Below are 23447 nucleotides of genomic sequence, written 5' to 3'. Positions count from 1 at the left end.
ACATGGGCGTTGACTGGTTGGTCCATACTCCCAGTCTGCCTCTCTCTTTCCCTAGTAGGGTGTGTCTCTGGGGAAGCTGAGCTCCAGGACACATTGGTGGGGTCGTCTGTCCAGGGAAATCTGGTCAGCATCATGCTGGCATCTGAAACCTGGTGGCTGAAAAGAGAGTTAACATACTTCAATTTCTTTTTTTAATGAGAGAGAAATACAGAGAGGAAGATGCAGAGAGAGAGAGAGAGAGAGAGAGAACAGAACAGAGCTACACCACAGAGCACTACTCAGCTCTGACAAATGGTGGTGCTGGGGATTGAACCTGGGATTTTGAAACCTCAGACATGCAAGCTCTTTTGCATTACTTATTCTGCTGTCCCCCCTGCACTCTTCACTTTCTTTCTTTTTTGTTATTTCTTTATTGGGGAATTAATGTTTTACATTCAACAGTAAATACAATAGTTTGTACATGCATAACATTCCCCAGTTTCCCATTTAACAATACAACCCCCACTAGATCCTCTGTCATCCTTCATGGACCTGTATTCTCCCCACCCACGCACCCACCCACCCCAGAGTCTTTTACTTTGGTGCGATATGCCAATTCCAGTTCAGGTTCTACTTGTGTTTTCTTTTCTGATCTTGTTTTTCAACTTCTGCCTGAGAGTGAGATCATCCCATATTCATCCTTCTGTTTCTGACTTATTTCACTTAACATGAATTTTTCAAGGTCCATCCAAGATCAGCTGAAAACAGTGAAGTCACCATTTTTTTTACAGCTGAGTAGTATTCTTCACTTACTTTCTATGTCACACATAAGCTTATTACTATTTCTGAGTGTCTTCTTTTTCCTTTCCTCTCTCAGATAAGCAAAACAGTGCTTGAATTCCTCTGGTGTTTTCCAGATTTTCTTCCCTTTCACTGCAGGTATAAAACAAAGATTCCTGGTGAAAAATGTTTTGGGTCTGGTGGAATCTGGGCTTAGAGCTCTCTAGTTATCTTCTCCCATTTTCTCCCCCCTCCCAGGGTATGGACCAAAATTCTTTTTGAGGTGCAGAAGGAAGGAGTGTTATCTTCTGTAATTGCTTCTCTGCTGGACATGCACATGGCAGGTTGTTGAGGAATGCTACTGTTTATTTAAATCCCCTTGCACAAGAAATCACATAAGGATCCCAGTTCGAGCCCCTGGCTCTACACCTGTAGGCAGTGAAGCAGGTCTATAGGTGTCTATCTTTATCTCCCCCTTTCCGTCTTCCCCTCCCCTCTCAATTTCTCTCTGTCCTATACAATAAAAAAAAAAGGAGAAAAACAGGGCTGCCAGGAGCAGTGGCTTTGTAGTGCTGGCATCGAGCCCCAGTGATAACACTGGAGGCACACACACACACACACAAACAACAACAAAATAGACAAAATAAATAAGTAAATCAAAACTGCTTTGCTTTGTGTGACCTGGTCATACTTTAATAACACACACACACACACACACACACACACACACACACACACATGCGTGACTCTTGTGAGATTTAGGGAGAACTAATAGAATGGTTTGGAACAGTGCATATCCAGAGAGACTGGCAACTATGGAATAGGGCCATAGGGGAGGAAGAAAGGAAAAGTAAAGCAGAGTGCTGATGGGTCACTGCATATATATATATATATATATATATATATATATATATATATATATATATATATTCCTTTAAAGCCTATATCTAAATACACACATATATAAACTAAACATGTATAGAAGTTTAAGTTGATGCTTAATTGTAGATACGATTACATGACATATCAGTTACACTTTTATATTAATTTTTTAAATATTTTATTTATTATTGTATAGAGACAGAGGAATTGAGAGGGGAAGGGGAGATAGAGAGACAGAGAGACACCTGCAGCCCTACTTTACCACTTGTGGAGCTTTCCCCCTGCAGATGGGGACCAGGGGCTTAAACCTGGGTCCTTGTGCACTGTAATATGAGCATTTAACCATGTGTGTCACCACCTGCCCCTACTTTTATATTAATACCTCATCCCATAAGTCTACTAGCTTGGACAGCAGTGTTCTGGGAAAATGTGTTTGATTTTCTTACTTCTTCTTCTAGCGTTTGCCCTTCTTCTGTAGCCAGTCAACAGCGTCAGGTTGAGCCTGATGTAAAGTTTCGAGACCTCCTTTGAATCTGGAGAGGTGGCAGTCGTTGACTATGTGGGTCATAGTCTGTCTGGAGCCGCAGGGGCAGTTCGGGTCTTCTCTGGCTCCCCAGCGATGGAACATAGCGGCGCACTGGCCATGGCCTGCTCGATAGCGATTGAGGGAGGGCCCAATCATAATGTGCTAAGTCAAAGCCGGGTTGACGCTTGCAGGGGTCTGTGATGAGGTGTTTGTTCTTTACCTCAGCTGACTGCCAACTCTGTTTCTAAGAGTCTGGAACAGAGAAGTTCAGTGTAGGCATAGGGGACCAGATTGGATGACAAGACGTCAAGCGTTGGACAGGGTGGGCAAAGATATCTGCGTATATTGGCAGGTCCGGTCGAGCGTAGACGTGGGAAATGAACTTAGATGATGCCGCATCCCAACGAATATCTGGCGGGGCGATGTTGCTAAGAACTGGCAGCCATGGAACCGGGGTGGAACGGATGGTTCCAGAAATTATCCTCATGGAGGAATATAATTTGGAATCAACCAAGTGGACATGGGGCCTACAGAACCATACTGGGGCACAGTATTCTGCAGTGGAATAGCATAATGCCAGAGATGATGATCATAGTGTGGAAGTGCTCGCGCCCCATGAGGAGCTGGCCAGTCTTGCAATGATGTTATTCCTCATGCCCACCTTTGCTGCAGTTTTTATGAGATGTTCGTGAAATGACAGGGTGCGATCGAGAGTAACGCCAAGATAGACTGGCTGGGCTTCATGCCGGATTCTCGTATCGCCAAGCTGCACATTAAGCTCACGCGAGGCTGAGGCATGGTGTCGATGGAAAACAGATGATACCGTTTTTGCAGTGCTAGGGATTAGTTGCCATTTTTTACAGTAATCAGATATCAGAGACTTGTCTTTCGTGAGTGTTTCCTCGAGGATGTCAAACTTGGATGCCTAGTTGCACAGCAGATGTCATCAGCGTAGATGAACTTCCTTGAAGAAGTTTCTGGAAGGTCATTGATGTAAATATTAAATAGTGTAGGAGCCAGAACAGAGCCCTGGGGGAGGCCACTTGAGACAAGTCTCCATCTGCTAGACTTGTCACCCAGATGCACCCGGAATTTTCAGTTTTGGAGAAGAAACGATATAGTGTTGGCCACCCATGGCGGCAGGCATCTTGAGATCTTGACTAGGAGACCACGGTGCCAGAGCGTGTCATAGGCTGCTGGGAGATCAACAAAGACAGCACCCGTCTTTAAATTCTTCTGGAATCCATTTTCAATGTAAGTTGAGAGGGCCAGGGCTTGTTCGCAGGTAGATCTTCCAGGGCGGAAACCAGCTTGGGCGGGTGATAGGAATTTCTCTGTAAGAGGAGAAATACGTGACAGCAGCAGCCTCTCAAGGAGTTTGTAACACACGGAGAGGAGAGAAATTGGTCTATAGCTGGCGGCCAGTGTTGGGTCTTTCTTTGGTTTCAAAACTGCTATTATCTTCGCACGACGCCAAATTTTGGGCATAGATTCGGATTCCAAGATATGGGACAGGAATATAGTGAGCCACTTCTTTGCCGCGGGGCCCAAGTTAAGTTCTGGGGAGTCGGGCGGTGGCGCAGCGGGTTAAGCGCACGTGGCGCAAATCACCAGGACCTGCGTAAGGATCCCAGTTCGAGCCCCCGACTCCCCACCTGCAGAGGAGTCGCTTCACAAGTGGTGAAGCAGGTCTGCAGGTGTCTGTCTTTCTCTCCTCCTCTCTGTCTTCCCCTCCTCTCTCCATTTCTCTCTGTCCTATCCCACAACAACGACATTAATAACCACAACAATGTTAAACAACAACGGCAACAAAAAGGAAAATAAATAAATAAATAAATAAACTTAAAAAAAATATATATATTAAAAAAAAAAAGAATGAGTTTTGGGGTGATGTTATCATAGCCAGCAGCCGTTCCCGGTTTAACCCTCTTCAAAGCGTCTTCCAGTTCAGACAGTGTAAAGGGAGAGAGCTTTGGAGATGGACAAGATAAATGGAAGTGGGATGACCACTCATGGGAAATTTCTCTTTTCCAGACTGGGTCGATCTTAGCACGTCCAACTTGAGTTAGGTGACTGGCCACTGAGTTTGGAGATATGGGAGGATGGGAAATGGGAGAGGGTTGGCTACCGGCACCCAGACTGTGAAAAAGCTTCCAGGCCTTCCTACTTGAGCAAGACTTTTATTTTATTTCATTAGTGATTTAATATTGATTTACAGAATTACATGTCAGCAGGGGTATACTTCTATGCTGTTCCCATCACCAGAGTTCTGAATCTCCAATCTTCCTTCCCACTACAAGCCATGACAGTTCTCCTAAGGTTTCAGACATGGACCAACCATCATCTCTACAACTCTCTGCCTAGATTTGTACATAACTGCCACCGTTTTCTTCCAGGTCCAGTCCTCTCTTCCCCTCCAAGCCACTCATGACATCATTACTACATCCCTCCCCCTTTCCTCCTCTCTCTCTGGGTGCTGATGGAGCTGGAGTTCAGAGCCCTCTTATCTTCTTCCTCCTATCAGTTCTCCCCTGCTGGGAGTATTGATCAAGATTGGTTCTAGGGTGCAGAAGGTGGGAGGTCTGGCTTCTGTAATTGCTTCTCTACTGGGCATGGGTGTTGGCAGGTTGATCCATACCCCCAGGCTGTTTCTGTCTTTCCCTAGTGGGCTAGAGGAGAGGTGAGGTTCCAGGACACACTAGTGAGATTGTCTGCTTAGAGAATTCAGGATGGAATCATGGCAACATCTGCATCAGGATCAGAGCAGATGAGATTAGGCATCTTAGGGTGGAAGAAAGCTAGGAAGTTCATTTTAGGCATGTTTATAAGGGCCTAAGATGATGGTAGTATTGTTTGAGTTTGATAGCTACCATGAAGTTGGATAGAATTATTGCCTGAGAAGATGGTGTCAGAGTAGAGAAAAGGGCTAGAAAGTTGGATTAGGGCAGGGAATAGCTCCCATTCTTGAAAATATTCTGTGGACAAAATTAACAGTTTACCTCCATCCACCTGACTCAGGGCCCATGGATATATTAATATTTAGCACTGAACCTAGGGGAAATTGTTAGGAGTTGTACTTAGGCTTCAGAAAATGTATGGAAAATGGTATGATTGATTTTTCTTTATATGTACAGTGATCACATAATTTGTCATTGGACTGGCACAATTCTGAGAGTAAATGGAGACACTATTAGGCAGAGGCATCAGATGAAATCTGGGGCTAGCTGAGGAAAAGCAAGACATAAATTCACTACTTTGAAGATAATAAAATGTTTTCAAATACCTTTTTATGATTTAATTTGAACATCAAGTGTGATCAATAATGCCATGCACTTTATTATGTAACTCCTGTTGTTTGATAAAATAAGCCTCAATTGCATTTTAGCTTACATAATTCTGAAGACGAGCTTTTTCAGAATGTTTCAGTATGCTTTCCTGCAAAACTTTCTTGTATATAAATGTGTGTTTTGAGCAATGTGAGTGATGATTTGGAGTCCCGGTAAGGTACTCAAGGATGTGCTTCTTGAATTTTTTTTATGAAGAAGTATCCTGTTTGACCTTAGATTCTTTTTCCTAAAGTGGGTTCTTTTTTTTTCTGCATCAGATCTCAAGCTAATATTCAAATTTCTTGAAAGTGAATAATAATTTGGCCTCTTGACTGTCTGAAGTTTGAGACAGATGACTGTAATTTAACCATCAACATTGATTACAGGCACTATGTAACTAACCAATGTGGGGAATTCCAACCATTCATTCGAAGTTGGTTGTTTTACACTAGAGTTTATTTTCTCACCGAACAGTGACAACTAGGTTCTCTCTTGTAAGTAGAGTATTTTAAATAATGCTGTTATTATTGAACCCACAGAGCTCTCATCATTCCACATGGAAAAGTGTTTTCTGTGACTATGTGAGAACAATTTCCTCTCGTTCCAAACTGTAGGTGGTAAGACACGTGGTTTGGGGTTTGATTTTGAGAAGGTGTATGCTTTGAGTATCATATTCAGTTTGTTGCTAAGTTGTATTGAAAATGTTTTGAAACTCATCCTTGCCTTTTAAATTTCTCTGCCTATTATCTTTCCTGCCTCTCCAACAGTGTAATACTTCTCTAGTAAGTTAATAACTATGTGAGTCTACATTTTAGAAAGAATGAAAATTACTATCTACTGAAGTGACATGGACACTGATGCATTTAGCTCTTTAAATCTAGGTAGAACACAGGGATGCAAGGGGGCAGATAACCGCAGGGCGGTCTGCAGGACAGTTTCTGGGCAACTATGCTCTCCTCTTGGCAAATGGAATCAGTGTTATGAAGTAATGAGGATCCACGGGAGCGGAACCAAAGCTGCTTCTGAAGGGGTTGCAGGAAGAGGCAGAACCTTGCTAGGGTTTCACTTAATTGAATGCATTCTACAAATATTGGATTTTAGCTGACTCAGAATAATTAAGCTCCAACTCTAGTTCTTCATATTAAATTATATCATTGGTGAAGCAAATGAAGAGGTGCTTAGTAGATTTAAGTAAAGAATTAATAGAACAGAAATTGGGAGCATGAAATGAGCACCACATAGATATAATCTAATGGTGCATTACCCACAGCCCCAAATAGATGAAGTAGGCATGGCACTTATCTTCCTAGTGGTATCTGATGGCTGGAGAGCTTAAAGAACTTTGCGAATTACCCTTCTAAAGTAATTAAATCTCTGTCCGACATAGCGGGAAGAAGAAGCCATGTGTAAAATAAAACGTAAAGATTCTCTTCTCAGTTGTTGGTGAAACTTTGTAGGACATTCACATCAAAGATGTATTTGGAGCCTCAACCCCCTGGGCATGGGAAATGAAAACAAGAGCAAATAAATGGGGATACATGGAACTAAAAAGCTTTTACATATTAAGAGAAAACTACACAAGGATAACCAGGCAACCAAGTAAATGGGAGAAGATATTTGCACACCACACATCAGATAAGCAACTGATACCAAACATCTATACAGAATTGATACAGATATACAAATAAATAAATAACCCAATAAAAAATTGGCCAAAGAACTAAATAGTTTTCTAAAGAAAAGATTCAGATGGCCGACAGACATATGAAGAAATGCTCCACTTCATTTTCATTAGAGAAATGAAAATTAAAATGACACAGATAGTATCTCACACCTGAGAGAATGGCTTCCATCAATAAGCCAGGAAAAGACAGGAGTTGGAGAAAAGGGAACTCACCTTCACTGTTGGTGAGAATGCTAACTGGTACAGCCCCTTTGGAAGACTGTATGGACAGTCCTGAAATAAAAATGGAAGTACCTTATGACCCAGAAATACCACTCTTGTGCATTTAGCCAGTGGACACTCAAGCAGTAATTGGAAGGGACATAGGCACCTCTATGTTCACAGCTGCATTATTCATAACAGCCAAAGAGCAGAAGCAGCCTAGATTCCCATAATTAGATGACTGGCTAAAGAAGTTATGGGATATATATTCCAGGGAATACTACTCTGCAATCAAAAAGATAAGTCCTTTGGGACACAGTGAATGGAACTAAAGGTGATAAGGCATAACGAAATTAAGTAAAGAGATGAAAGACAACTACCAGATGGTTTCACTCATGTGGAATCTAGAGATCTGATTTACATGAACTTGCCAAAAAAAAAAAATCCAAACAAAACAGAAGAAAGCAAAACTGTAAGACTTAATGGGAACTATGGTTGTTATTTTCGGGAGGGTGGGGACTCAGTTGTGGGTGTGGTGTGGAACTATACATTATAATATTACAACCCTGTAACAAACTATTAACAAAAATATTAAGAAAGATTCTCTTCTGCCCTTTTAACACTGACACTTGACTTTTGCTTCTTTAGTCCTTTACAGTTGCATAACTGATAGGTGATCCCAAACACTGGGTTAGTCTACCCATTGACTCTTTCCTTGTTATGTATTTGTGTATGTATGTATGTATGTATTTATTTGTTTGTTTTTGGTACCAGCTTTGTTGCTTGGACTTAATGGTTGTTTTGAGTGACCTTTTCTTTGATCCATGGAAAGACAGAGAGAATGGCAGAGGGAGGAGAGAAGGAGAGATACCTGGAACACAGTTCCATTGATCATGAAGCTACTGGGAGTTTGAAGCTGGGTCTTCACTGATCATAGCATGTGCCATATGAGCTCTACCAGGTATGCCACCGCCTGGCTCTTATTGGCTCTTTCTTTTTGCTTTTTCGTTTTACGGGGGGGGGGGAGTGGCTTAAAGATTTACGCTAGAGTAGTTGACGCATGGGTACAGTTTCTTAGTTCTGAATGTAGGTGTCTGCCGAACACTCCCACTGCCAATTTGATCTTTTCCCATCATCATGCACCCCGTTAACATGGCCAGTGAAATCTTCTTTTGACCTACTACTGAAATACTTTTTGTTTTTTGTTTTCTGGTGCTTTGCTTTATTATGCTTTGCAAATAATGCAATTTTTTTTTTTGCAAGACCTTTCACTGACAAGGATTATAGTTAAATATTAAGGACCTTAATTCATTTAGGCATTTGTGTTTTGGGGAATACAGGTAGTTTTTTCTCTTCTGATCCAATATAGAATTTCACATATAACTAGAGCCAGGAAGAATGTAAAATTATTTGAACAACTGTTATGACTCACCAATTATTCAGAACATACTAGGGACTAACATGCAGCATGGCCACACCACTCTGCACCCACTAAGTGTCAGTCCAGTGAAGAATAGAATTACTTATTCATTGATAAGACTATGAGTAATTCTGGTGCAGAGAATTGCCATGGGGCTGGGTGATGGCACACCTGGTTGAGCGCACTTGTTACAATGTGCAGGGACCTGGGTTCAAAACCCTGGTCCTTGCCTACAAGGGGGAAAGCTTCACAAGTGGTGAAGCAGATCACTCTGTTTCTCTCTCTCTTTGTAACTCCCCTTCCTCTTGATTTCTGGCTGTCTATCCAATAAATAAATAAGTAAAAAAATAATAAAAAATTAAAAAATAGTAAAAAATTTAAAAAAGAATTTGCCATTATGATTAGGTTGATTGCAACATTACATCTTTATTTTCCTGAAGTGATACTGATGTTTGCAAAATGCATTTAAGTATTTCACATAGTAGCAATATAGTTACAATCATACGACAGTGCCACGGATTTTATGCTTCTCTGTACATTTTAAAAAGAATTTTCCTATCCATATTTCCTTTGCAACTCTGAGATAATATGAAAGATACTGAGACTTCCAAGTTACGTATAAGGACAGTGATCCATAAAAGATTAGGTTTTGCATACTGCATAATGAGCAGAGACAAACACATACCAACTACGTGTATAGCCCTACATATAAAAAGAAGATATACATCAGGGAGGCATCTCAGCTGGTAGAGCATTGGATTCATTAGCCTGAGGTTGTGGCTTAATCCCTGCTTCTATATGTGCCAGAAGGGTGTGCTGATTTGTCTCTGTCTCACGTGAAACTGTCTGTCGTGCAATGAATAAATTTTTTTTTTTTTAAAAAAAGAGTATTACAGGCTCAGTAAAATGGTTCACTTGGGTAGTGTGCTGCTGCTTTGTCATGTGTGTGACTGAGGTTCAAACCTGGCTCCCATTTTATTGAAGAAAACTTTGGTGCTTCTCTCTCTTTCTCTCTCTCTCTCTCTCTCTCTCCCACTCTCCTTCTCTGTCTACAAAAAAAAAAAAGAGTAGTACAGAAAGCTAAAATACCATGGGACTTTTAGGATATACAGTGCAACACATGGGATATGTAGAGATGAATAGGAATATTGGGTGTATCTCAGGTAGATAATGCTTTTTATTAGAGGTAATATTTAAAGCAGATTTTTTGAGCAATTCAAGGATGCACTAACTTCAGAACCATGTGATATATACTTACATAATTTACTTAACCCTTTTAATTTAGTATAAAGTGACATATTATGGGACTATGATGAGCTTTCGAAGAGATCTTTGAATACCCTGATGCCATTTGTGGTAATTCATGTATATGTTTGGGTATGAACTTATCTGAGGAGTGACTCAAAAAATTTTATTGACTTTTCAAAAAAATCCATCCCAAATAATTTCATAGCTACTTCTTTAAGGATTTTCAGTTATTTTCTTGAAATGAAGAAAAGGACACAATTGATCATAGTTTAGAATTAAAACTGATGATTTGCAAATTCATAATGATATATGAGAGCAAATATTTTATTCTATATAAGTCTAAACTTAAAAATATATTTATTGGTTGGCAAGATGGCTTATCTGGATTGTGTACCTGCTTTGCCATGCACCTGACCCAGGTTTGAGCCTGACCCCAACTGCACTGGAGATAGCTTCGTTGCTGTGTCGTTTTCACAGCCTTTCCTCTTTAAAAAAGTATATTTTGGGGAGGAAATTAATGGTTTAGAGTAAACAGTAAGTACACTTGTAGGTACATGTGTAAACTTCCTCAGTTTTCTGCAAAAACACTTAACCCAAGTATAGGTCCTCCTCCACCATAATGTACCAAGAATTAGTCCCCCACCCCACAGGGCTTTTACTTTGGTGCAGTACACCAAATCCAGCCCAAGTTCTGCTTTGTGTTTCCCCTTCTGATCTTATTTCTCAACTTTTATGTGTAAGGTTATCCCATATTCATTCTTCTCTTTCTGGCTTATCTCACTTAACATGATTCATTCAAACTCCATACAAGATGAAGTAAAGAAGGTGAAGTCATCATTCTTAATAGCTGAGTAGTACTACATATATATATAATCTCACAACTCATCTGCTGTTGGACACCTAAGTTGCTTCCAGGTTTTGGCTATTACAAATTGTGCTGCTGTGAACATAGATGTACACAGATCTTTTTGGACAGGTGTATTTGCATCCTTAGGATACATCACTAGGAGAGAAGCTGCAGGATCACAGGGTAGGTCCATTTCTAGCCTTTGGAGAGTTCTCCAGACTGCTCTCCACAGGGGTTGGACCCATTTACATTCTCACCAGCAGTGCAGGAGGGTTCCTTTGTCTCTGAAACCTCTCCAGTATTTGTTGTTGCTATCCCTTCTCTTAGTAGGGAAGTGATACCTCATTGTTGTCTTTATTGGCATTTCTCTGACAATCAGTGACATAGTATTTTTTCACATGTCTATTCGTCTTTTGGATCTTTTCTTTGGTGACTACTCTGTTCATATCTTCTCATCTTTGGGCAGGTCCATTTGATCTTTTGTTGATGAATATGGTGAGCTCTTTATATATTTTGATTATTAGACTTTTGTCTGATTGATATATGGCATGTAAAGATATTCTTCCATTCTGTAAGGAGTCTCTGTTTGGGTGGTAGCTTATTATTTTTTGTGTGTAGAATCTTTTTAATAAGATGTCGTTCCATTAGTTTATTTTTGTTTTTGTCCTTCTTGCAATTGGATTTGTACCATTAAAGATGCCTATAACATTTAGATGGAGAAGATTGCTGCCAATATTTTTCTTTAAGTATGTGATAGTTTCTGGTATAACATCCAAGTCCTTGATCTGTTGGAGTTTACTTTTGCTTGTGGTGAAATGTAGTGGTTCAGTTTCATTCTTCTGGTTCAGTTCCATTCTTCTACACATTTCAACTCAATTTTCCCAACACCATTTGTTAAAGAGACTTTGCTTTCTCTATTTAATGGTTTGGGTCTGCTTCTCAAAACAGTAGATGTCCATGAGGGCTCAGGCTTATTTCTGGTCAATCAGTTCTATTCCACTGTGTCTATTTTTGTTCCAGTACCAGGATATTTGATTACAATCACTGTGTAATATAGTTTAATATTTGGGAGTGTTATGTCTCCAGTTCTGTTTTTTTCTCAAGATTGTTTTTTATTTTCACTTTTATTTTTTTGTAATTCCAGGTATTTTTCTGGTTCCACATAAACTTTTGTAGCTTTTCTTTTAAAAATTGGCAGAATCTTGATGGGGATTGCATGGCTCTGGGAAGAATATTCATTATCATGATGTTAATTCTTCCAATCCATGAACAAAGAATACCTTTCCACTTCTTTGTGTCTTTTTCTGTTAATAATGACTCATTAAGTATACAGTTCTTTCTCTTTTTATGTTAGATGTTAGGTCTGTTCCTAAATGTTTTGTTGTTTTTACTGCTGAAGTGAATCTGGCTGGTTTCTAGATTTCTTCTGACTTAGCATTTGTATAAAGGAATGCCACCAACTTAAAAAGTAGTATTTTTTAAAAAAAATATAAAATAAAAATATAGACAAGGGCCTATGATAAGAGGGGTATAATTCCACACTACTTCCACTACCAGATTCCCATGTTCCATTCCGTCCCCTGATAGCTTTCCTATTCTTTATCCCTCTGGGATCATGGACTCAGGATCATTATGGGGTGCAGAAGGTGGAAGGTCTGACTTCTGTAATTGCTTCTCCACTGGACTTGGGCATTGGCACATCTATCCATACTCTCAGGCTGTCTTTATCTTTCCCTAGTGGGGTAGGGCATTGGAGAGGTGGGGTTCCAGGACATATTGGTGAGTTTGCCCAGGGAAGTCAGATTGGCATCATGGTGGCCTCTAGAACTTGGTGGCTGAAAAGAATTATAATATAATGCTGACCAAAATGTCCAATAACCAGGAACCTAAAGACAAGAATATAGCAGATGAAATTTGGGGTCTCCATTTTGGTGAAAGCTAGTAGGTCTATTTTAGGTATATTCCAAGGGATGGATGACTTTAATTAGTTGTGCCTGAGCCTGACACCTAATATGCAGGTAGACCAAAGTTATTGTTTAGGGAGATGGTGTCAGAGTTGAGGATAGGACTAGAAAGCTGTATCAGGGAAGAGAGTAGCTTACAAATATGGGAAAAGTATATAAATAATGCTAACTGTAAATCCCATCAACTTAATCTGGGGCCCATATTCAACACAGGAGGTCACCAACTTTTGAATGTTGATTTTGTAGCCTGACACTGTATTGCCAAATAATTTCTAGGAGCTTCTTCCTGGATTTTTAAAATAGGTATACTATCATATAATTTGCAAATAGTGACAGTTTGACTTCTCTTCCAAACTGTATTTATTTCATTCCTGGATCTTGCTTAATTGCTATCACAAGAACTTCCAACACTTTGTTGAATAGTAATGGCGACAGTGGGTATCCCTGTCTAGTACCTCATCTAAGTGGGAATGAGTTCAGTTTTTCACCACTGAGTATGATGTTGGTTGTAGGTTTGCTGTATATGGACTCCACTAGGTTATGGAAATTTCTTTTCCAATTTTTTTTAATGTTTTGATTATGAAGGCATGTTGGATTTTTGTGAAGAGCTTTATCTGCATCTGTTAAGGTAACTGTTATTTTGGTTTTTCTTTTATCAGTGTGGTTGCTCACATTTATTGACTCATGTATATTGAACCAGCCTTGTATCCTTGGGATACATCCCAAGTTGGGAGTATTCTTATTTCTTCAACCTTTTGGAAGAACTTTGAAAGTATAGGTATTGGGGTCGGGCAGTGGTGCAGTAGGTTAAGCACACATGGCACAAAGCTCAAGGACCGGCAGAAAGATCCCTGTTTGAGCCCTCGGCTCCCCACCTGCAGGGGAGTTGCTTCACAGGCAGTGAAGCAGGTCTGCAGGTGTCTGTCTTTCTCTCCCCCTCTCTGTCTTTCACTCCTCTCTCCATTTCTCTCTGTTCTATCCAACAATGAACAACATCAACAATAACAGTAATAACCACAACAAGGCTACAACAACAAGGGCAACAAAAGGGGGAGAAATGACCTCCAGGAGCAGTGGATTCATGGTGCAGGCACTGAGCCCCAGCAATAACCCTGGAGGCAAAAAAAAAAGTATAGGTATTAACTCTTTCTTGAAGATTTTGTCTAGTTCATTTGTAAAACCATATGATCCTGGACTTTTATTGTTGGAAAGGTTCTTGATAACTTTCAACTTCTTTGGCTATGATTGGTCTGTTTATGTTTTCTAGTTCCTCTTGGTTTAGTGTTGAAAAGTTATATGTTTCTTTGAATTTTTCTATTTCTTCCAGATTCTTTAGTTTCGTGGCATATATTTGTTCATAGAAGCTTCACATGAGTGGCCTGGGAGGTGGCGTAGTGGTAAAGCTTTGGACTCTTAAGAATGAGGTCCTGAGTTCGATCCCCAGCAGCACATGTGCCAGAGTGATGTCTGGTTCGTTCTCTCTTCTCTCCTCCTATCTTTCTCATAAATAAATAAAATCTTTCAAAAAAAGAAGCTTCATATGACACTTTAGATTACTGTGGTATCTGTTATGCTATCTGTTCTTTAATTTATAATCCTATTTAGTTGAATCTCCCCTCTCTTTTTCTCTCTCTTTAGTGAATCTGGCCAAGGGTTTGACATTTTTTTTTAACCCTTTGTAGAAGGGGACCAGGTGGTGGAGCATCTGGTTGAGTGCACATATTACAATACACAAGGGCCTAGGTGTGAGGACCCTGGTCCTGATCTCATGGGGAAAGCTTTGTGAGTGGTAAAGCAGTACTTCAGGTGTCTCTCGGTCTCTTCCTCTCTGTCTTCTCCTTCTCTCTTGATTTTCTCTTGAAGTTGAAAGTTATCAAGAACAGTCTGTCCAGTAAATAAAGGTAATACAAAATAAAAAAAAACCATCATTTAGCTTCATTGATCTTCTTTTATGGTTCTCTTATTTCTGATCTATGTATTTATGCCCTAATTTAAATTTATTTAGTCTTTCTGGTTGCTTCAGAGTTCCTTGGTACTTCTTTTCTAAGTCTTCAAGCTGTGTAGTCAGGTTATTTATTTTAGCTTTTTCACATTTCTTATCATGTGCCTGTATAGTTGACTATGGGTTTCCCTCTTGGTACTGCCTTAGCTGTGTCCCAAATATTTCAGTGGCTTATGTCTTCATAGTAATTTTATTCTAGGAACATTTTAATTTCTTTCTTAACTTCCTCTTTAACTCAGTAGTTATTAAGTAGTTTACTGTTGAGTTTCTATGTTTTGGGAATTTTTCTATTTTTTTGTTTATTGCTAAGTGTTAGTTTAATTCCACTCAGGTCTGTCAAGATGGTTAATATGATTTCAGTGCTCTTGAATTTGAAGACACTGTCCTTGTGGCCCAGAATATGGTCTGTGTTTGAGAATGTCTCCTGTTAGCTCAAAAAGAATGTGTTTCTTTGGGGGGAAGGTCTCTGAAAGTGTCCAGTATGTCTAGCATATTTATCTCTTTAATTCCCTTGTTTCTTTATTTGCTCTCTGTTTAGATGATCTTTCATTTTGCAAGAGTAGGATATTAAAGTCTCCTCCTACTACAATGTTGCTGTTTATGTATTTTTATAGGTCTTTCAATAATGTTTGATGTATTTAGATGGCCCTTCATTGGGTGTACAAATGTTAACAATTGTTAAGTCCTCTTGATTGACTGGTTCTCTGAGCATTAAGTAATATCCATCCTTAACTTTTATTAATTTATTTATTTTAAAGCCTTTTGTGTCAGATATGAGAATAGCCACTCCTTTCCTTTTTTGTGGTCTATTAGCTTGTATGATAATTTTCCATCCTTTCACTTTGAGTTTGTGTTTGTCCTGTTAAGCTGGGTTCCTGCAAACAAAATGTGATTGTGTTGTGTTTTCTGATCCATCTTCCTACTATGTGCCTTTTAGTGGGAGAATTCAGGTCATTGAAATTTACTGATATTATAAGATATTTAATTGGGATTCTAAACTTTTCTGAGTATTCTGATTTATGACATGCTTGTGGTGATGCTATTAATTTTTAAATTTTTTAAAAATTATCTTAACTTACTGAATAGAGACAGCCAGAAATTGAGAGGGAGGAGGAGACAAAAGAAGAGAGAGAAACCTGCAGCCCTGCTTCACCACTTGTGAAGCTGTCCCCCTGCAGGTGGGAACCGGAGGCTTGAACCTAGGTCCTTGCACATTGTAATGTGTTCACTTAATTAGATGTGCCACCACCTGCCCCCCATTACTTTTTTTTTTTTTTTTTCTTTCTTTCTTTCTTTCTTTCTTTCTTTCTTTCTTTCTTTCTTTCTTTCTTTTTTAATTAGCTATGCAGGGTGAGGTGGGGGTTTGGCTACTTAGAAAGAAAAAAGAGCCAGAGGTTTCAGAAGGGTATAGACTTAGAATGAATGATACTCCCTGGTGGGACAGGAATTTGGTAAAGACAGAAGCTCAGCAGGGGATTCTGCTAGGAGCTGGTCCCCAGGGACTGGTTAGGGGTGGGGGGGGGAGGCAGTGTGCTTAATAATTAAAAGGAAAAAAAATTTTTGTTCCCTTTTTTTCTACTCTAGTTCTTAACCCAAATTAAGTTATAGTCACCTCCTTGGTGTTACTGCTAGGACCCCTTATTGACTGGCCCACTAAAGGCAGAAAATCCTACCGTTTCCAGAAGATGTGATCAGAGCTCAAGCCACTAGCAGCTTCTCAGTCCGCCATCTTCCGGGAACCCCCCTCTTTTTTTTTTATAAGAGACCTTTTAGAACTTCTTGAAGGGAAGGCTTAGTGATACTTAAATTTTGGTCATCTGAGACAATTTTAATCTCTCCATCTAGTCTGAATGACAGTCTAGCAGGCTACAGTATTCTTGGCTGAAAAACTTTCTCATTGAGCAATGATATATATGTACACACACACACACACACACACACACACACACACACACACACACACACATATTCTTTTCTGTATTTTAGAGATTGGGGAAATCTGCTGATAATCTTCTGCATTTTCCTCTGTTTGTGATCTTTGTTTTTCTCTTGCAGCTTTCAGAATCCTTTATTTATCCTTACTCCTTTCCATTTCAATGATCACATATTTTGGTGTGTGTAGGGTTGATTCTGTTTGGAATTCTCTTGGGTTTCTTGAATCTCTGTGTCCTTTCTGTTGTTTATAGTGAGGATGTTTTCTTCTGTAGTATGCTTCTGCAAGCCCTTCATTTCTTTGTCCCTGTGGCAACCAATAATGCATATATTATTTCTTTTTGAGGTCTTCCCATATGTCTCTGTTGTTGTTTCATTATCTCTTAATCTCTTTTAGTTGTTTTACTTCATTCTTAGTTTTCTCTAATTAATCCTCGATCTTGATAATTCTGTTTTATGCCTCAGTTCTCCTCTCACTTCCATTCAGCTCCATTCCTTAGTTCAGCTATTTCATTACCGTGTTCAGTTATAGTATTAGCTTGTTCAGCTAGTTGTGCTCTTAAGTTGTGCTCAGCTATTTCAGCTTTTAGCTCTCTAATTACCTCAGATAGTTCATGTTTTCTTTCAGAGTCTCATTTGGTGTTTCCTTATTTCTTTTTTTAATATTTATTTATTTCCTTTCGTTGCCCTTGTTGTTTTATTGTTGTAGTTATTGATGTCAGTGTTGTTGGATAGGACAGAGAGAAATGTAGAGAGGAGGAGAAGACAGAGAGGGGGAGAGAAAGAGAGACATCTGCACACCTGCTTCACTGCTTGTGTAGCGACTCCCCTGCAGATGGGTAGCCAGGGCTCGAACTGGGATCCTTCTGCCGGTCCTTGCGCTTTGCGCCACCTGCGCTTAACCCACTGCACTACCACCCACTCCCTGTTTCCCTATTTCTGATAATATTCCCTTCAAAAGCTTTCCTTACTCTTGTGGTTATTTCATCAATTAATGCTTGGTTGTTTTCCTCCTCTTTATTTGCTTTTGGCTTTTTTTTTTTTTCTGGGCTTCTATCCTGGTTCATTGCTGCAGTGGTTCTTTTTGGTTTGAGATTCTATTTAGTATCCTTTGAAATTTGTGTCCTGTGTGTTGCTGCTCAGCTGTGTTGTGAGGTAGCCTCTGGTCTGTTGGCTCCTGGAGCCCTGAGTCTAGTCACTTTGTGGTGTTTCTCAGTAGTGAAAGAAGCTGCTTTTCTAATGGTGACACCACTGTCTTGAAGATGAGAGGTTGGGTCTTTTTGTTCAGCTTGACTTTGCCCTTTCTAGCACCCTTTTGGCAGCTCACAGATGAGTTATAATTCTCCACCATGGTTTCTCTTTGTCCCCTTCTCTGTAGTTTCTCTCCTACTAGCCTTGAAATCTCACTTCCATTCAGAGATGCCAGGACCTGTAGAGTTTTCTTGAGAGTCAGTCTAGGTATTTTCTTCATGCAGTTATCTCTTTTCTTCCTCTTGTTGCTATGTTTCATTCTGTCTGAATAAGTCAGCCTAGAGCAGTGAAGCCATGGCAAGAGAAAAAAAAGAATATTTATCAGCTTTTATACCAAATCTTCCTTTTCACCCTACTTTTCTTTTTCTGTTTGTTACATCCTCAATCTTCTTTGCTCAATGTCTTTAAATTATTTTTTATTATCTTTATTTTTTTGGATAGAGAAAACCAAAAATTGAGAGGGAAGGGGAAGATAGAGAGGGAGAGAGACAGAGAGAAACACCTGCAGCCCTGCTTCACCACTTGTGAAGCTCCCCCCTTGCAGGTGGGTACTGGGGGCTTGAACTCAGGTCCTTGCACACTGTAAGTGTGCCCTCAACCAGGTATGCCACCACCCAGTCCCTCAAAGTCTTTGTAATTGTCTGTACCTCTGAGAAGTGTTCCTCTTTCTACTCAGAGTATCCAAAGATTTTAAATAACTGTAGTAATAAGGAATCATGTGGCTCTACCACAACCATCCTCCTGGGTAAATATCATCACTCATACTGTCAGATTCTTATTTTGCCATTCTTACCCACAGTAAACCCAAGAGTAGAATAGTTTGGACATTTTTATATATTATCCAACTCATTAATTTTCTGATCAAGAATAACTGCTGCCAAATGATCACCTTATTAGTGACAGTACCATATTGATTGGTTTTTCTTTCAAGAGGCAAGTAATAGAGGTTAATGGCCCACATATGGGTATATCTAGTTAATAGGTGAAGCTACAATGGGTCATGGCAAATACTAGAAATAAGGGTGTTTGGGTTTCATCCTGGCTATGTCATTTTATGCCTTCAGTATGACACATTACCTTGTCTCACCTCTGAAATGGCCTCAATTGTGAGAAATCCATTCTGGCATGCTATTATATAATTCCTTAGAAGACCACCTAAGTGACAATTATTCTGACAAGATGTCCAACAAATCAGAGATATTTTAAGAGTTTCCAAAATGCTTGCCTCATCTGTTGCTTAATCAGTGGTTTGTGAGAAATCTCTGTGATTATCGAAGCGCAGGACACTAATTTTATAGCTTCCATTAAGGAGTGAAACTGGGCTGTGACTGGGCAGTCTCAATAAATCATTTGTATTGGGAATTTACTTGTCAGTTTTCTTGCAGATTGTATAGTTATTGCATCATTTTATTTCTAGTGCTCATAACTGGGGATTAGAGCTGACATTTGGTAATTGAAAGAGTGTTCTCCCTCTCACTGTGTAGTTAGCAGTAATTGTTAAAAGTTTATTTCTCTCTTCAGGGTTTTCTCCCACTAGCTGCATGAGATTTCCCAGGCTTTTATGTAGTCTGCACTGGATGAGCTCTCCAGGATCCCTAAGACTGCCACCAATAGCTACTACAAGCTTAAATCACTTAGAAGGAACAGATTGCAATTTGCTACTGAGAGTTTATTTAATAAATTTCTGAAATCTTTACGATTCACAGTGTAATTAAAACACATTTAAATTAAAAGATCCCCCCCCCCCCCCCGCCTAAGGCCTGAGAGGAAAGGAGGATGTATTCACTTCTCTGCATGCTCTTTGGTGCGCATTCCCTCTCTCTGTGTCAGCATATTCAGGTCAGAATTCACTGTACCATCAGCTGTACCAGTCCTAGTTCAGACTCACTAGTCCCCAGAGTGACTCTGAGCATACTCAGTGGCATACTCATCATTTTACAGAAACGGGTGAGCTGATTGGCTTTCAGTAAAATGCTGTCTTTTCTATTGGCATCTCATTGTTTGACACATTCACAGTAATTTTAGAGTGATTAAAAGATAGCTGTCCAACAAGGGCAACAAAAGGGAATTGAAAAAAAAAGATAGTTGTCAAAGCTTTTTCTATATATAATGAACTCTCAGTGCCACGCAGTAGTCGCACCCTTCTCTCTCTCTCTCTCTACCTCTACCTCTCTCTCTCTCTCTCTCTCTCTCTCTCACACACACACACACACACACACACACACACACAAGTAAATGTTAGATATACATACACACTACACACACATAAGTGGTATAGAGCCTCTGATGCTTGTGTGTGTGTGTGATTGTCCACATGTGAAGCCTCCTATTTTATTTTTTTCAGAAATGAACATTTACAATTTTATAAATTTGTGATTTTATTTTTTAAATTTTTAATGATTTAATATCAATTTATAAAACTATACGTTAACAGGGGTATACTTCCACACCATTTCCACCACCAGAGTTCTGAATCCCCAATCTCCCCACTACAAGCCACCACAGTTCCCCTAAGATTGTAAACATGGACTAACCATCATCTCTACAACTATCTGTTTACATTTGTACATAATTTCCCCTTTTTCTTCGGGGTCCAGTCATCTCTTCCCCTCAGAGTCACTCATGACACCATTACTACCTCAATACATTCCTCTCCTTTCACTCCGCTCTCTCTCTGGGAGCTGATGGAGCTGGAGTTCAAAGCTCTCTTATCCTCTTCCTCCTATCACTTCTCCCCCACTGAGAGTATTGATCAGTATTGCTTTTGGGGTGTGGAAGGTGGGAGGTTTGGCTTCTATAATTGTTTCTCCACTGGACATGGATGTTAGCAGGTCGATCTATATCCCCAGCATGTTTCCATCTTTCCATAGTGGGGTAGGGCTCTAGAGAGGCAAAGCTCCAGGACATACTGATGAGGTCATCTGCCTAGAGAAGTCAGGTTGGAAACATGGTAGCATCTGCAACTTGGTGTCTGTAAGGTATGAGGACATAAAGTGAGAGACAATGGTTAATAAACAGGAATCAAAAAGTAGGAACAGAACAGATGAGATTAGGGATTTTAGGGTAGAAGAAAGCTGGGAAATCCATTTTAGGTATGTTTCTATGGGCACACTGTTATGGTAGTTTTGCTTGAGTTTGATAGCTAGCATAAAGTTGGATAAAAATATTGTCTGAGAAAATGGTGTCAGAGTAGAGAAAATGGCTAGAAAGTTGGATTAGAGTAGGTAGTAGCTCCCATTCTTGAAAAAATTCTGTGGATAAAATGAAAAATTTACCTCCATTCACCACACACACACACACACACACACACACACACACACACACGTATTTATATTTAGCACCAGAGTCTGTGTAACTTCTGAGTCCCTATTGGTCTGAGCTTGCAGCTCATGATCACATCTGGGAACATTGTAGACTGCACTCATTTCAGAACCAGTCATCCTGTTGTGGCAGGGCAGGATACCCCAATCTCCGGAGGCAGTCCCTACCACCTCTGCTTTATGTTGAGGGCAAGGTCCTGGGAAGGCCCACAAGAGGGCTTATGATGACATTCCTGGTGAAGGACTCCTGTTTTCTTTGGCACTGGTCTATGACTTCTAGTGTTTTCTAACCATGTAGCCTTATTATTTATTTATTTATGTTGCCTCCAGGATATTGCTGCAGCTCAGTGCCAGCACTGCGAATCCACTGCTCCTGGAGGCCACTTTTTCCATTTTACTGGATTGGACAGAGAGAACTTGAGTGGGGAGGGGAGACAGAGAGGGAGAGAGAAAGCTAGGCACCTGCTGACCTGCTTCACCACTTGTGAAGCTTCCCCCCTGCAGGTGGGGAGCCAGGGGCTCAAGTCCAGATCATTGATCAGGTCTTTGCATATGCCTAGCCAGGTGTGCCACTGCCTAAATGCTTAACATTGTTTATCGTTAAGGGAGATAAAAGGTAGAACACATGTGATGGTGAGGATCGGATATGGGACTCCAAGCTTGAAAATTTAACCTCGTATCCTCTGAACCACCTGGGCTGTGCTCTCTCCCTCTCTTGTCTATGATTTTATTATTTGAAAAGTACATCCAGCTTCCTATATCTTCTGCCTCATGCTAAAAATTGAGCCATTAGGCTGAGGGCTTAAGGTGAAAGGCTCTTACCTGTACAGGGTAGGAGTTCTTATTAAAGGTAAGGCTGAGTCTGTGATCTGATAGTGTGGTCACGGGTTTCTGTTGAGATGACATCACACATAAGAAACTCTTAAGAATAGAACTGGATCAGCAACTTGGAAGTCCAGTGCAAGGCTGGTGATATAAATATATATATATACATATGTATATACATATATATATATATCTTTGGATTTTCATTTCTTTCTCTTTTAAAGATGTAATCTATTTTAGTGAGAGAGAAGAGAGAAGGGAGCAGAGGGGAGAGAGAGGGAGGGAGGGAGAGAGAGAGAGAGAGAGATATTGAAGAACAGAATATTGCTCAGCTCTGGTATATGGTGGTGCTGGGGATTGAATCTGGAAGCTCAGAGCCTCAGGCATGAAAGACTTCTGTATCACCATTATGCTGAATCTCCAGCCCTATTCCTTTAGTGCTGCTTACCTCTGCCCCTGTCCCTCTAGCCCAGCTACTCCATATTCATTAATTCATATTCATTCAACATTCATATTTATTCAACAATAATGACACAGAATTCGTAACAGTGTGACTGTCAAGCTAAACCTGTTCCCTGCTGGATGGATGATGTCAGAAAGCCCCTTTGAAGTCAATAATGTCTTGTGTCTTAGTCCACATTTAAAGATGAAGAGAAGCATGTGGGAGTCATTAGCAAGCTGACAGACAACCTTCACATGTCTCTAGAGGCACACAGTATGGTTCTCAAAGCAGTAGACTGGTGCTGAGGAGGATGCCAAGTCATGACACCTCTGTGTATCCTGCTTTTCTCATCTGTAAAAAAGTAAAGTGCTCGAATGTTCGGCTTCACTGAGGTGGGGGGGAGGGGGGAGGATGGAATGAGATGCAGTCTTTTGGTGGTGGGAATGATATATATATATATATATATATATATATATATATATATATATATAGTAAAGTGCTGGGAGCTGGGTGGTGGCACACCTGGTTGAGTGCACATGTTACAATGTGCAAGGACCCGGGTTCAAGCCCTGGGTCCCCACCTACAGAGGGAAAGCATTATAAGTAGTGAAGCAGGGCTGCAGGTGTTTCTTTGTCTCTCTCCCTCTCTATCTATCCACTCCTCTCAATTCCTGGATGATGTCTGTATCCAATAAAGATGATAAAAGATAAAAAAGTAAAGTGCTTGTACTATAAAATTTCAAACATCTGTCCTTCACTAAAGTCCATATATGTAGTGTGATAAAGTGACAATGAAGCACTTTCATGTTCTAGTGGGA

This window comes from Erinaceus europaeus, chromosome 18 (genome assembly GCF_950295315.1).
Source record: "Erinaceus europaeus chromosome 18, mEriEur2.1, whole genome shotgun sequence".
Taxonomy (NCBI): Eukaryota; Metazoa; Chordata; class Mammalia; order Eulipotyphla; family Erinaceidae; genus Erinaceus; species Erinaceus europaeus.
This window is presented reverse-complemented; position numbering follows the sequence as displayed.